Source organism: Oryx dammah, unplaced genomic scaffold, assembly GCF_014754425.2.
Source record: "Oryx dammah isolate SB20612 unplaced genomic scaffold, SCBI_Odam_1.1 HiC_scaffold_29, whole genome shotgun sequence".
Classification (NCBI taxonomy): Eukaryota; Metazoa; Chordata; class Mammalia; order Artiodactyla; family Bovidae; genus Oryx; species Oryx dammah.
Window position 1 is genome coordinate 44,212,207 of NW_024070213.1, and position 12,862 is coordinate 44,225,068.

Consider the following 12,862-nt stretch of genomic DNA (forward strand, 5'->3'; position numbering starts at 1 on the left):
TCTCCCCATCCTCGTCTCCTTTCCTCTCGAATCTCTTCTCTGTTTGTTTTCTCCTCTCTAATCTCTTCTCCGAATATATATGGGGACATATATATTCCTTATGGGGTGGGAGCCATGGGGAGGAGGGGGAGGGGAAAGGAGAGGAAGGAAGAGGAAGGAGGGAGGAGGGTGGAACAGCCAAATTAAAGACAGATGCTGAAAGGCTTTTTTTCTGGACCTGGGAGCTGTTTGCTGGAAGTGAATATTGGGAACATGAGAATGTGAAGCAGACAGGGAAAACCAAGCCAACTCCATTTTTCAATTTTTTCGATCCCAGCATCCTTTCCAAAGGGTTCAGAATAATACGTGGTTTGTTTACGTTATAAACTGAGTATCCCTGGCCCTCTCTGGCTGTGTGCCGCAGGGTGAGTTTGACAGTGACTTTAAACCCCAGTAGAGACAGAAAGGTATCTTGTGTTCACGTCTCCGGTAGCATTGTTGTCACAGGAGGATGCCTCCTTCTGTGCCCTGACATAGGCTTGTGTTTGGCCAGCTCCTCAGCTGCTGCAGGGCATCTCAGGCACTCTGCACAAGTGCAAAGAGGAGGTGATGCTCAGCTCTAGCTACTGAGTCGTTCCTGTGGGCCTTCCAGACTCCACCTAGGGCTATATCAGTATTTTATGTATAAACTGGATTTCCTCTTTTCGTGCAGATGCCTGTTAAGACTCTTTGGTTCAAATGTATGCTTGGTGTTTGAATCTCAGTCTTCTGGATCTAGCTGATGAATGAAGACTGTGGGCTCAGGGGTTCATCTAGGTCCTTGCACTTTCATCCCAATCCATTTGGCTGTTGTATTCATGTTGCTGCATAAATGTGAATTTACTGCACTTGTAAATTTTTAAAATTCTATGTAGGAATAAAATTCTCAACAACATCGCTTTTCATGACCTGCCCGTAATTTTAGTGTCCCTTTTGTCTTCCTGTGAATGTGATGGCCACGTATTTCTCCTGTGCTAAATGTGGGCTATATTGTCAAATGAAAAAGTTCTGTGCTGTTTTTAGGTATCAAGGTTGTCTGGGAGATGTAGTTTGGAAATGAAAGTATTTGCATTTCTGGAATATTTTGATGTTAGTGGGAATAATGTTTGAAAATGGGATTTCATAAGATAGGCCACGTGGTCAACCTTCTGGTCAGCGAGTCTTAGCAATATAGCATTGAAACTAATGAATTTTTGTTGTTGTTCAGTTGCTAAGTTGTGTCTGACTCTTTGCAACCCCAGAGATGGTAGCCCACCAGGTTCCTCTGTCCATGGGATTCTCCAGACAAGAGTACTGGAGTGGGTTGCCAATTCGTTCTCCAGGGAATCTTCGCCACCCAGGTCTCCTGCGTTGGCAGGCGAGTTCTTTACCACTGAGCCACCAGGGAAGCCCCACATTTAATATGAAGTGGCCTTAATTTCATTTGCAGATGGGGAGACCGCACCTGCCCAGTGTCACAAAGCTAATGTCAGAGAGACAGGTTTAGCCCATTTGGGGTCCAAAGGTGGTATATATTCTTCCACTCTGAGTTGCATAGGAGGTCTACACTCTTCTCAGAAATTCTTTTCTAAGGGGAATATAGTGATTGACATTTTTTTAAAGATCATTTTTAAACTTTTTATTATCATCCTCGTCCCTTTTTAGGCATGCTAATTAACTTCATGCCTTTGATGTAAAGCTGACACTGGAGAGAGGAAGGAGGTGAACCAGTTGTTTACTATTCATAGACAGACTTTGAGTCTTAAAAAGCTGCTTTTTTTTTAATTGGAATTTTTATGAGGATATTATAGATTCACACACAGTTGTACGAAAGCTGCTTCTGAAATGGTGAGAAGGCAGAGGTTCTGATTTAGAGGCGGATAGACGCCTTTCCTGGTCTTCTGAGGCAGAGTGGAGGAAGACTAGATGGGGGGCCCTTGAGCCCTCTGCTCACCTTGGTGGCTGTCCACTCTCTGGTTTGCGCATGTGTCAAATACTAGATATGGTCTAGCATGAGAAGCACCCAGTTTCAGTCCTTGGTTCAAGCAGACCACACCATGAAGTCTTGCTGATGTGTTTGGGCAGAGACAGGACTCAGAATGGAGGGCTAGATTGCAGGGTGGGCGGGGGTTGGAGTCATCACAGACCTTGGGAGAAGTGAATTGGAACTGATAGGGGTGAATCAACCAGGCATGTTTGGTTGGGATCACTAGGATGACTTCTTTCATTGGTTTCCTCTTAGCTTAGATGTCATCTTCCTAAGGAGGCCTTCTTTAACCTAAAGTACATCTACCACCATTTTTTTAAAAAAAACATTTATTGTAATTTGTAACTAAATATTTGTTTGTTTACTTGGTTAAAATATTTTCCCCCAATTTGGCTATACTTATGAAGGCAAGGACTGTGCCCTTTTTTTGTACTGTATACATGGAAACTAGGCTAGTAGTACATAGCATGAAGGTTTGTTGAATGAATAAATATCATGGGAAATTATAGTTCCTGCTGAAAAGTGTAACTCTTAGTTGCCTTTTATTTTGCCTATTGTTTTAGGTAAGAGTAGAGACTTGAAAACTTTCTGAATAAAAGAGTTTTAATCCCTTAGTATTCTTTTCTTCTTGTCATAAATTAGTAAACCACCTTATCTTGTGGTCATCACTTAAGTTCTGCTAATGGATGCTTGCATCATTTCAGAAAACATGTTTAAGGCTTAGAATCCCAGGCCATGAAGCATTTGGTCCAGCTTGACCTCTAAAATTAGCAGACTTCTTTATTTCTCTCCTGTTCTACATGTTCTCCCAAGTATTGGAGTAGCATAATTCTATTTTAATGCTTGTTACAAAAGAGGATAAAGAAAAGTGGATGACTCTGGTTTAAAAACTCTCTGTTCATCTAACTTGGTTTACTGGCTCTTTAACTTCTTATCCTGGAATTGACCTTCCCTAAATTTATCTTTATGAAGGGGTCACGCTGGCTTTTCCTTTTTAAGTAATCTTTGTCCCCAAGTCCAGGAAGAAAAGGTTAAGTAACAGTGGGCAAGAAAATTAGAAAACAGTATAGGAAAAAAGTGTGGAGTTATGTGGGTATGTGAGTGTGTATGTGTGGGTGTGTGTGTGCTCAGCTGTGTTTAACTCTTTGCGACCCCATGGACTGTAGCCCACCAGGCTCCTCTGTCCATGAAATTTTCCCGGCAAAAATCCTGGAGTGGGTTGCCATTTTCTACTCCAGGTGATCTCTCCAGCTGCAGCATCAAACTGGAGTCTCCTGCATTGCCTGCATTGACAGGTGAGTTCTTTACCACTGCGCCACCTGGGAAGCCTGTGTTCGTATATACATATATATTTATTTTCCCCTTCTGCCACATTCCTCTGTAACTAGAATGATATATTTTTTTTATTCTGGAAAAGATTGCGTGATTTCTGGATTCAGCTATTTCTTTAGGTAGTGGAGCTATAAAATACTGAAACTGTAGCTGTTTACCTTGTTAGAGTTATTAGAGAGTCCCTTGGACTGCAAGGAGATCAAATCAGTCCATCCTAAAGGAAATCAGTCCTGAATATTCATTGGAAAGACTGATGCCAAAGCTGAAACTCCAGTACTTTGGATACCTGATGCAAATAACTGACTTCTTAGAAAAGACCCTTATGCTGGGAAAGATTGAAGGCAGGAGGAGAAGGGGACGATAAAAGATGAGATGGTTGGATGGCATTACCAGCTCGATGGACATGAGTTTGAGCAAGTTCCGGGAGTTGGTGATGGACAGGGAAGCCTGGCGTGCTGCAGTCCATGGGGTTGCAAAGAGTTGGACATGGCTGAGTGACTGAACTGAACTGAATCTTACTAGGGCATTTGGTCTACACTTTTGAAAGTTGGTAAATGGTACGGTTTTTAGATGTGTGCATTGAAGCAATAGAGCTTCCTGGGTAGCTCAGCTGGTAGAGAATCTGCCTATAATGCAGGAGATCCCTGGTCAATTCCTGGGTGATGCAGTTTCTCTGGAAAACAGTTTCCCCTGGAAACTACCCACTCTAGTATTCATGGGTTTCCCTGGTGGCTCAGATGGTGAACAACAATCTGCCTGCAGTGCAGGAGACCTGGGTTCAATCCCTAGGCTGGGAAGATCCCCTGGAGGAGGACATGGCAACCCACTTCAGTATTCTTGCGTGGAGAATCCCTGTGGACAGAGGAGCCTGGCGGGCTACAGTCCATGTGGTCTCAAAGAGTTGGACATGACTGAGTGACTAAGCACAGCACAGCACATTGAAGCAGTAGCCATAATAAAGAAATTCTTTGTTCTTCTGTTCCTTCTTGTTGTTCAGTTGCTAAGTTGTGTGCAACTCTTTGCAACCCCATGGACTGCAGCATGCAGGCTTCCTTGCCCTTCACCTCTCCCCGAGTTTGCTCAAATTCATGTCCTTTGAGTTGGTGATGCTATCTAACCATCTCATCCTCTGCCACCCTCTTCTGTCTTCAATCTTTCCCAGCATCAGAATCTTTTTCAACGAGTTGTCTCTTTGCATTATGTGACCAAGTATTGGAGCTTCAGCATCAATCCTTCCAGTGAATATTCAGAGTTGATTTCCTTTAGGGTTGACTGGTTTGATCTCCTTCTGTCCAAGGGACTCTCAAGAGCCTTCTCCAGCACCACAGTTCACTGTTCCTTAGTGAAGTAGAAATGTGCTTGGAGAGTTGCGGGTGGTAGAGGATTGTTATTTTTGAGCTCTGACATCAGTCAGTTCAGTTTAGTCACTCAGTTGTGTCTAACTCCTTGCAACCTCATGGACTGCAGCACACCAGGCTTCCCTGTCCGTCACCAACTCCTGGAGCTTGCTCAAACTCATGTCCATTGAGTCAGTGATGCCATCCAACTATCTCATCCTCTGTCATGCCCTTTTCCTCCTGTCTTCAGTCTCTCCCAGTATCAGGGTCTTTTCCAAGGAGTCAGTTCTTCGCATCAGGTGGAGTTTGGAGTTTCAGCTTCAGCATCTGTCCTTCCTCACAATTAATATTTAAGTGTTATGCTGCCAGCTAAGGTTAATATTCAATTCTGAGCTACCAGGGCGTGCTGCATTCCATGGGGTCCCAAAGAGTTGGACATAACTTAATGATTGAACAACAACAAAGGTTAATATTCCTTTAGGTCAGGACTCACCTCTTATATATTGCTTTTATCTCTTGTAGCACCTAACACAGTCCTGGGCACGTAAGAGGTGCTCAGTAAATTTAATTTAGTGTGATGTGTGTAACTCACTGATTGTTTGAGTTGATCTGTGTTTTAGAGGAAAACTTCAGTTGTGCACTTTATATATATACATGGTGTACCTGGAAATTTTTTAAATATGCATTTAAAGTGATACTTTAATAAAGTTTATAGAGAAAATCTATGAGAATGTCTTCATGATATTCTTTACTTTAACCAGGACATGAATAATAACTGTAAAGGAAAAAATGATAGATTGACTACATTAGAATTCAGTTCAGTTCAGTTCAGTCACTCAGTCGTGTCTGACTCTTTGCGACCCCATGGACTGCAGCACTCCAGGCTTCCCTGTCCATCACCAACTCCCAGAGCTTATTCAAACTCATGTCCATTGAATCGGTTAGCACTATCTTTTCATTAAAATGCACCGTTAAGAAAATAAAAAGGCATACCACAGAGTAGGAGAAGATATTTGCAATTTAGGTATCTGGCTCAGATCCACAACATATATAAATAACTTCTACAAATCAATATATAAAAGAGATCCTATAAATCGATCTTTCAACAGGCCAGAAACAAAAAACAAAAACATAGGTACGTTGGTAGGTACTTCACAAAAGATGATGTCCAAATGCCCCTGAAGTGGTTATCATCAAATTAACCTTCAGGATAAAGCAAATAACCACAGTGAGATGCTGCTACAGAAACTCCAGAATGACTGAAATGAAAAAGACAGATGTTACCAGGTGTTCATTCGGTGAGGATGTTTGTTGGAACAACTTTGGAAAATAGGCAGTTGGAAATATCTACCAAAGCTGAATGTAAGTGTGTCCTGTGATGAGCAATTCCACTCCAGTTACACATAACAGAAATGTGTACATGTGTGCACTGAACAATATGTACAGAGATGTACATAGCAGTGTTTTTAGTGGTAGCCTCAGACTAGAAACAACACAGTTGCCATTTACCAGTGCTAAAATACTTTTCAGTAAGTTAAAATTATATTTATAAAACAGAATACTTGACAGTATTGACAATGAATGAACTGTTGCTCTGTTCAACAGATGAAACGATTTCACGAATATGATGTGGAGTGTAAGAAGCCAGCCCCAAAGTTCATAATTGTGATTTCATTTATATGAAGCTTAAAAACAGGCAGATTGAATCCATGGTGTTACAGTCATTCCTGTGAGCTGGTAGGAGTGACTTTGCCAATGCCCTGGATGGGTTTCCAGGGTGCTGATCAGTTCAGTTCAGTCCAGTTCAGTTGCTCAGTTGTGTCTGACTCTTTGCGACCCCATGGACTTGAGGCACGCCAGGCCTCCCTGTCCATCACCATCTCCCAGAGTTTATTCAAAACTAATGTCCATTGAGTAAGTGATGCCATCCAACCATCTCATCCTCTGTTGTCCCCTTCTGCTCCTGTCTTCAATCTTTCCCAGCATCAGGGTCTTTTTAAATGAGTCAGTTCTTCGCATCAGGTGGCCAGAATATTGGAGTTTAAGCTTCAAAATCAGTCCATCCAATGAATATTCAGGACTGATTTCCTTTAGGATGCACTGGTTTAATCTCCTTGCAGTCCAAGGGACTCTCAAGAGCTTCTCCAACACCACAGTTCAAAAGCATCAATTCTTTGGCACTCAGCTTTCTTCACAGTCCAACTCTCACATCCATACATGACTGCTGGAAAAACCATAGGCTTGACTAGATGGACCTTTGCTGACAAAGTAATGTCTCTGCTTTTTAATATGCTGTCTAGGTTGGTCATCACTTTTCTTCCAAGGAGTAAGCGTCTTTTAATTTCATGGCTGCAGTCACCATCTGCAGTGATTTTGGAGCCTCAAAAATGAAGTCTGTCACTGTTTCCACTGTTTCCCCATCTATTTGCCATGAAGTGATGGGACCAGATGCCATAATCTTCGTTTTCTGAATGTTGAGCTTTAAGCCAGTTTTTTCACTCTCTTCTTTCACTTTCATCAAGAGGCTCTTTAGTTCTTTGCTTTCTGCCATAAAGGTGCTGTCATCTGCATATCTGAGATTATTGATATTTCTCCTGGCAATCTTGATTCCAGCTTGTGCTTCTTCCAGCTCAGCATTTCTCATGATGTACTCTGCATGTAAGTTAAATAAGTAGGGTGACAATATACAGCTTTGAAGTACTCCTTTCCCTATTTGGAACCAGTCTGTTGTTCCATGTCCAGTTCTAACTGTTGCTTCTTCGCCTGCATACAGATTTCTCAAGAGGCAGGTCAGGTGGTTTGGTATTCCCATCTCTTTCAGAATTTTCCAGTTTCTTGTGATCCACACAGTCAAAGGCTTTGGCATAGTCAGTAAAGTAGAAGTAGATGTTTTTCTGGAACTCTTTTGCTTTTTTGATGATCCAGCGGATGTTGGCAATTTGATCTCTGGTTCCTCTGCCTTTTCTCTAAAACCAGCTTGAACATCTGGAAGTTCACAGTTCATGTACTGTTGAAGCCTGGCTTGGAGAATTTTGAGCATTACTTTACTAGCATGTGAGATGAGTGCAATTGTGCGGTAGTTTGAACATTCTTTGGCATCGCTTTTCTTTGGGATTGGAATGAAAACTGACCTTTTCCAGTCCAGTGGCCACTGCTGAGCTTTCCAAATTTGCTGACATATTGAGTGCAGCACTATCACAGCATCATCTTTCAGGATTTGATTTCAACTGGAATTCCATCACCTCCGCTAACTATGCTTCCTAAGGCCCTACTTGACTTCGCATTCCAGGATTTCTGTTGGTAGATGAGTAATCACACCATCATGATTATCTGGATTGTGAATATCTTTTTTGTACGGTTCTTCTGTGTATTCTTGCCACCTTTTCTTAATATCTTTTGCTTCTCTTAGGGCCATACCATTTCTGTCCTATATCGATTCCATGTTTGCATGAAATGTTCTCTTGGTATCTCTAATTTTCTTGAAGAGATCTCTAGTCTTTCCCATTCTGTTGTTTTCCTCTGTTTCTTTGCATTGATCACTGAGGAAGGCTTTCTTGTCTCTCTTTGCTATTCTTTGGAACTCTGTTCAAATGGGTATATCTTTCCTTTTCTCCTTTGCTTTTCACTTCTCTTCTTTTCACAGCTATTTGTAAGGCCTTCTGAGACAGCCATTTTGCTTTTTTGCATTTCTTTTTCTTGGGGATGATCTTGATCCCTGTCTCCTGTACAATGTCACGAACCTCCGTCCATAGTTCATCAGGCACTCTGTCTATCAGATCTAATCCCTTGAATCTATTTCTCACTTCCACTGTATAATTGTAAGGGATTTGATTTAGGTCATACCTGAATGCTCTAGTGATTTTCCCTACTTTCTTCAATTTAAGTCTGAATTTGGCAATAAGGAGTTCATGATCTGAGCCACAGTCAGCTCCCAGTCTTGTTTTTGCTGACTGTATAGAATGTATCAGGGTGCTGATAGTGTTCTTTGTTTGTTTTTTTTTAACCTAGAAACTTGTTTACATGCGTGGGTTCACTTCGTGGAAATTCACTGAGTTGTGTACTTCTGATTTTTTTTCCCCATTTCTATATATATAGTCACTTCAGTAAAAAGTTTGCTTAAAAATTAGATTCCACTTTTGACCTGTGATTGTTTTAGCCTTTAGACGGCTTTTTCTCTCTCATACATTGTTGTTGTTCAGTTGCTAAGTTGTGTAAACTGTTTGCAGCCCCATGGACTGCAACACACCAGGCTTCCCTGTCCTTCACCATCTCCCTGGATTTGCTCAAACTCATGTGCATTGAGTTGGTGATGCCATCCAACCATCTCATTCTCTGTTGTCAACCCTTTTCCTCCTGCCTTCAGTCTTCCTCAGCATCAGGGTCTCTCATACATACACTACTCCTTTGCCTATTAAAATTGGCAGCTTGTGTGTATGTTCAGTCGCTCAGTTGTATCCAATTCTTAGTATCCCACCAGGCTCCTCTGTCCATGGGATTTTCCAGGCAAGAATACTGGAGTGGGGTGCCATGCCCTCCTCCAGGGGATCTTCTCGACCTAGGGATTGAACCCATGTCTCTTGAGTCTCCTGCATTGGCAGGTGAATTCTTTACCACTGTGCCACCTGGGATGCTTACGTTGTGGGTACCCACATGCATTTATGTGTTTATGTATTAGAGATGTTGTATGGACATGAAGATGCTTCTTTTATTAATGTAAATATGCTTGTCAAATAGTCAACCCACCGAGTTTCAAATGATGAACCAACTCCGCTGATCACTGTTTTAAACCAGTTCTCTGCAAGGAATAAGGAAACTTTCACTCTGCCTCACAGAACAGCAAATTGGGAATTTGCTCTACAAACAGAAGAATCTCTTCATGAAATGTTCTCAGTCACTAAAGGCTTCATTTTCAGAAGAATGCACCTCCTTTTAACCTTTATTCTTTTTAAAAAATTAAGATGTAATTGAAATATAACATTGAAATATGTATACATAGCAAATGATCACTATAATATGGCTGGTTAACATACATCACCACGCAAAATTTTTTTCTTGTGATAAGAATTTTTGAGATCTATACTCTCTTAACAACTTTCAGATATATAGTACAGTATTATTGACTGTAGTCATCATGCTGTTTACATCCACATTTCTTATTTATTTTATAAGTGGAAGTTTGTACCTTTTGACCATCTTCACCCATCTCTCACCCTAACCACCAGTCTGTTCTGTTAGGATATATTTTTGTTTTGTTTGTTTAAGATTGCTCATGTAAGTGAGATCTTAGAGTGTTCATCTTTCTCTGTGTGAAGTTTTTCACTCATCCTCATGCCCTCAAGATTCATCTTTGTTGTTGCAACATCAAAATTTCCTTCTTTTTATAGCTGAATAATATTCTATTGTGTATATTTATACACCACATTTTCTTCATTCATTCGTCCATCAGTGGATACTTGAGTTGTCTCCATGTCTTGGCTTTTGTAAATAATGCTCCAGTGAACTTGGGCATGTGGATCTTTTAGAATTAGTGCAGTGCTTTTGTTTCTTTCGGATAAATACCCAGACATGGAATTACTGGATCATATGGTAGTCCTATTTTTAATTGTTTGAGAACCTCCATACTGTTTTCCATACTGCGTGCAACAGTTAGCATTCCCACCAGCAGTGTACAAAGGGTCCCTTATCTCCACATCCTTGCCAACACTTGTAATTTGTCTTTCTGATAATACCCATCCTAGCAGGTGTGAGATGATACTTCACTGAGGTTTTGACTTACATTTCCCTGATGATCTGTGAATGTTGAGCAGCTTTTTGTGTACCTTTTGGCCATCTGTAGGTTTTCGTTGGAAAAATGTCCATTTAGATCCCCTTCTCATTTTATAATCAGATTGTTTGTGGTTTTGCTATTGAGTTGTATGGGTTATTTATATATTTTGGATTTTAACCCCACCTGATATGGTTCTCTATGTGTTTTGGTTATTAACCTCATCTGATATTATATATTGTCAGATACATAATTTGCAAATCTCTTCTATATGGTAGGTTGCCTTATCATTTTGTTGGTGGTTTCTTTTGCTGTGGAGAGGCGTTCTATTGACCTTTATCGTGGCAGCTAAAAAGATAGGAACTCTTCACATGATATTAAAAAAATTCCCTCCTTTACTCTGGAAGTTAACTCAAAATAAGGCACTTTAGGAAAACCTAACCTGGTTGGGGTAGAAAATCCTGTTGCATTGACTTCTCCCAACAGGTCATCTCCTTCAACTCTCAGTCTGGCCTTAGTTAAATACTTGAAAGTCCTCCTAAGTTTTCCATCTTGTTTTCTGACCATACCATTGTAAAGATTCATTCTCTCTCCCTGGAAGGCCCTTACCTATCTCAGGGAACTCCTGAAATTCCTTTCCCATGGTGCTTGCTAGAGGTCCCCGTGTCTCTCGTGTCCTCTCACTTTACCATACATATTCGTCTCTACCATGTCACATACCACACATAACTGTTTATTTGTCTTCTAGTACTAGCCTTTTAAGATTTATTGACCTGTGGTAGAGGTTCAATAAGTATTGAAAGGATGAATGATTGGACATATTTTTTGAAAGACGATAGCTGTTTTCTGCAGATTAGAAGTGCTAAAGCTGAAACTCCAGTGCTTTGGCCACTTCATGCGAAGAGTTGACTCATTGGAAAAGACTCTGATCCTGGGAGGGATTGGGGGCAGGAGGAGAAGGGGACGACCGAGGATGAGATGGCTGGATGGCATCACCGACTCGATGAATGTTAGTTTGAGTGAACTCTGGGAGTTGCAGATGGACAGGGAGGCCTGGCGTGCTGCGATTCATAGGGTTGCAAAGAGTCGACTCAGCAACTGAACTGAACTGATAGTATTTGATACTGTTAGATACATTTTAACTTTTTTCGGAAGTAGTGATACTTTGTGTTAATTTTTCAGTAGACCCAGGAGTGTGTATTTACAGCAGAGGCCATATTGTGACAGGAGGAGAGAGTGATGCTAACTGGTTCACATGGGTATCAGACATGTAACCTTGGCCTCTTTAGCATTGTCCTTTAACAGCTGATACAATTTTAGTGGAATCCCTGGAGAAACACTTCGAAATGTTCTGGTTCTATATGCAGAATTTAGAAATCATAAATCTAATGTATAGATCTTGACTGCACAGGGTTTACAGATTAAAACCAGCAGATGAGACTGTGTCGGCATCAGGATGTTATAATTGGGCCAGTGTAGGCATTAGCCAGTGATAATTTTGTTCATCTCGAATATTATAAAGTTAAATTCCAGAATATGTTATCTGAAGTTTTATCATTTCACTTCAGCATGTAATTTCTCAAGCCAATTTTAATTTTAAAAGATCTGAGTAGAATCGTTGCCATTTGTCCAGAAGTTTAGACTAATAGGATTAGATTAAGAAATGAATAAGTATGGAGTGCCTGCTCAGGGTTTAAAACTGTTCAGTTCAGTTCAGTTCAGTCGTTCAGTTGTGTCCGACTCTGCAACCCCATGAATTGCAGCACGCCAGGCCTCCCTGTCTATCACCAACTCCCGGAGTTCACTCAAACTCACGTCCATCGAGTCGGTGATGCCATACAGCCATCTCATCCTCTGTTGTCCCCTTCTCCTCCTGCCCCCAGTCTCTCCCAGCATCAGGGTCTTTTCCAATGAGTCAACTCTTCGCATGAGGTGGCCAAAGTATTGGAGTTTCAGCTTTAGCATCATTCCTCCCAAAGAACACCCAGGACTGATCTCCTTTAGAATAGACTGATTTAGAGAGGACACTCAAGAGTCTTCTCCAGGACCACAGTTCAAAAGACTCAATTCTCTGGCACTCAGCTTTCTTCACAGTCCAACTCTCACATCCATAAGTGACCACTGGAAAAACCATAGCCTTGACTAGACAGACCTTTGTTGGCAAAGTAATGTCTCTGCCTTTGAATATGCTATCTAGGTTGGTCATACTTTCCTTCCAAGGAGTAAGCGTCTTTTAATTTCATGGCTGCAGTCACCATCTGCAGTGATTTTGGAGCCCGGAAAAATAAAGTCTGACACTGTTTCCACTGTTTCCGCATCAATATTTCCCATGAAGTGATGGGACCAGATGCCATGATCTTCGTTTTCTGAATGTTGAGCTTTAAGCCAACTTTTTCACTCTCCTCTTTCACTTTCATCAAGAGGCTTTTTATTTTTTTATTTTTT

The 12,862-nt window shown here is 41.2% G+C and overlaps 1 protein-coding gene across 17 annotated transcripts in view; it reads left to right on the plus strand.

Annotated features, from left to right (window-relative positions):
• RBFOX2 (RNA binding fox-1 homolog 2) overlaps window positions 1-12,862 on the plus strand; it is a 289,582-nt gene that overhangs the window by 49,443 nt on the left and 227,277 nt on the right. The window lies entirely within an intron of this gene.